At 39.6% G+C, this 3,341-nt stretch overlaps 1 non-coding gene across 1 annotated transcript; it reads right to left on the bottom strand.

Moving 5' to 3' along the window:
- Positions 1 to 340: 340 nt before the first annotated feature.
- LOC122444408 lies at positions 341 to 447 on the bottom strand. The gene has a single exon (XR_006270251.1). It is a non-coding gene; the product is annotated as a U6 spliceosomal RNA (small nuclear RNA).
- Between the last annotated feature and the right edge of the window lie 2,894 nt (positions 448 to 3,341).

The raw sequence follows: 3,341 nt of genomic DNA on the forward strand, positions 1-3,341 counted from the left end.
TGGAGGCTAATTACTTTACAATTTTGTAGTGGTTTTTGCCATACATTGACATGACTCAGCCATGTGGGTACATGTGTTCCGCATCCTGAACCCCCTCCCACCTCCCTCCCCATCCCATCCCTCAGGGTCATCCCAGTGCACCAGTCCTGAGCACCCTGTCTCATGCATCGAACCTGGACTGGCGATCTGTTTCACATATGATAATATACATGTTTCAATGCTATTCTGTTAAATCATCCCACCCTTGCCTTCTCCCACAGAGTCCAAAAGACTGTTCTTTATATCTGTGTCTCTTTTGCTGTCTCACATATAGGGCCCCACTTCCCTCTTGATGCCTATAAAAATCATGGAACACTTGACAAACTTGCACGTCATCCTTGTGCAGGGGCCATGCTAATCTTCTCTGTGTTATTCCAGTTTTAGTATACGTGCTGCCAAAGCGAGCAACATTTGAGATAAAATATAGATAACAGGCAGAGCAGGGTGAATGAGAGAGTCTAGGAAATCTGTCTTGAGAAGCCACTAGCTTGTTGAGATGTGGATGAAGAGGGAATTCATTTCAGATGGAAATTCTTTTAGTTCTCATTCCTTTGTTCTAATCCATCGCATTTTTGTTTTGTTTTCTGGACGAGTATCCCAGCTTGTGAGATCTTGGTTCCCTGACCAGAGATCAAACACAGGCCCTCAGCAGTGAAACCATGAAGTCTTAACCACTGGACCACCAGGGAATTCACTAGTCTATTACATTTAAAAATTTGCTAAGTGCCTTTCCATGTACTATTTCATTTAACTTCCTGAACAATTCTGTTAGGGAATTGAGAACTTAGTCGGATCTTTCTTCTCATTGGACAAAAAACTGAAACTTACAGAGGATGAAGTGACTTGTCAAACATCAGAGCAGGCCAGAGCCTGAACTCAAACAAAGAGGCAAAAATATTAAAGAGGAAGAATGGTTGATATTTGTGCAACAGTGGTGAAACTATCACATTTAGAGCTAGCTGGCAGTGTATAAATTAATACATTTTATAAAAATCAGGTTTTTAGTATGAAATACTTCATACATATAATGGAGCTTAAATACATATATATGATATTTAGAATAATAAAACACTGTATCTACCACCCTGCTTATGTCCAGTGTTCTAAAACAACAGGTCGCTTCAAGCTATAAAAATGACATACGCTTGGCTCAAAATTCAAATCACTCAGAAGATGGAAACTTTTTTTCTTTTGAAGATGGAAACTTTTAAGTCTCTTTTCTCATCCTGTCAACCTCTGAATCCTACTGTCCAAGGATAACTGCTGTCAACAATAGGACACAAAATCTTAATTACATTCATTCTGGAAACAATCCAGATATATATATATATATATATCAAGAGTCATAAAAGTGTCTAACTTTTGGTTCCATCACCCCACTGTAGGCATTTATCTCAGGAAAAGACCTCCCAGGATGCCCTTGTTGCTTAGAAATGGCCAAGCTCATTCCCACACAAGTCCTTGCCCTTGTTATTTTCTCTGTCTGGAAGCCTGTCCCTCCAAATTTGCTCATGGCTGGAAGCCCTTCAAGTCTCAGCTCAGATGTCAACACCTCTGACAGGTTGCTGGTGGTCACCTCTCTAGACTGGTTCCATCACTCCACAGAATCAAGTGGCACAGAGTAGGAACATACATTCTGAGTTGAGAGGATAAATGTCCACTCATGAAACCACCTCTAGACTACTTAGATAAGGAGTATTACTTGACTCACTTTGGAACCCAGGAAGCTATTTCTGCAAAGAAACAGTCCTTGCCGGGGGGCGGGGGTGGGGGGGTGGGGGGGGAGTGTTTCAAGACTTTTAAGTAACTGGCAGTGTGGGAAGCACCAGCCAGGGGCCATCCTGTCCTTTCTTCGAGCCTCAGAAAGGCTGCCTTTCAGATGTAGATAGTGCCTGGTGGGCCATCTGCCCTCCTTCTCAACCCTGTTCATTCTTGGCTTCTAAAACAAACAAGTGGTAAAGAAAATCTGCTGGGTGAGAGTCTCCGTCAAAACAACACCTAGTCCTACTTAATTAAGATGAATAATTTGAACACTCTCAAATCAGACAATGGAAACATTAAGAGTTTCCACCAAAACAGAAACTTGGCCAAGTGGGAGGGATCCCCAGAAGCCTCCACAGCATTCTGAGTTGGGGGTGGGGGGTGGAATTTCTTGCTTAGCCTGAGGGTAGGGAGGTAGGGAGAAAAGGTGAGAAAGGGAAGCCTAGATCTTAATCTAGCACCACAAACCCTCTTTTTTTCTCACAGCAAAGTAAAACATATTTACTATAGAGGAGTCAAAAGAAATATCAAACCTCACATAATCGGGTCATCCAGAAAGGTAATATTTTGTAGTGTGTCCTTGCGGTGTTTTGTTTTTTTTCAATATAATTATATTTTAAAAAACTAAAATGTGGTTATGTTACATACTTACTGCCTTATAAACTGCTTTTTTTTACTTCATAATATATTGTGAACATTTTCCCATGACATCCAATACTACTCAATGCTGTTGTTGTTGTTTTTTTATAGCTATTTAGTATCTCATTGTATAGCTGTATCATCAACCAGCACCCTGTCATTGGAGATTTAGATTGTCCCCTGTTTTTATAGGCGGCTTGTTAATGGCTGTTTTTGTGATGCATCCTTGATTATTTCCTTAGGACTAATTCCCAGAAGTGGAATTTCTGTGTTAAAGGGTATGTTAAATTCTAAGAGTTTTTATATACAACTGCTGTGGACAACACATTTATATGTTGAAGAGCCTTAATAAATGTGGTTGACTACCTTATTTTTGGTCTCTTCACCTCTATTTTTACAGAATGTAATGACAGTGAGCTAGGAATAGTACACAAAGTTTACATTCAGATGGGAATTTCTGTCTTCAAAGGAACTTATATTTTAAAGAAAACCTTTTCATTTTTGATCTGGACAAACATGAAGCAAATCAATTAAACAGAAAAAAAATGATTTATTAATTGATCAGATAAATTAAAGACAGAAAATTAATGGGAGACCCTGATCTTCCTTGTTTTCTCTCATTAAATAATTACTTAACTAATTACTTAATTATTTAATGTGTTAACTTTGCCATATGTACACTTAGGTTTCATGTTTGCCTTTTATGGCAATGCTAATGACTGGTTGCTCTGTAGCCCTTTCCAGCCTCCTCTATTTTCTGCTTCCTACTGTGGACAATGAAAAAGCCAAAACATCCCAGACTCCCTAGCAGGAAAGGGTGACACATTTTTGCCCAATAAGAACCAAGGGGACATCTCTTGCAGGGATCTGGGAAAGGTTTTCCCCTGTTTGACAAAAGGAGA

The sequence above is a fragment of the Cervus canadensis genome, chromosome 6 (genome assembly GCF_019320065.1).
Source record: "Cervus canadensis isolate Bull #8, Minnesota chromosome 6, ASM1932006v1, whole genome shotgun sequence".
Taxonomy (NCBI): domain Eukaryota; kingdom Metazoa; phylum Chordata; class Mammalia; order Artiodactyla; family Cervidae; genus Cervus; species Cervus canadensis.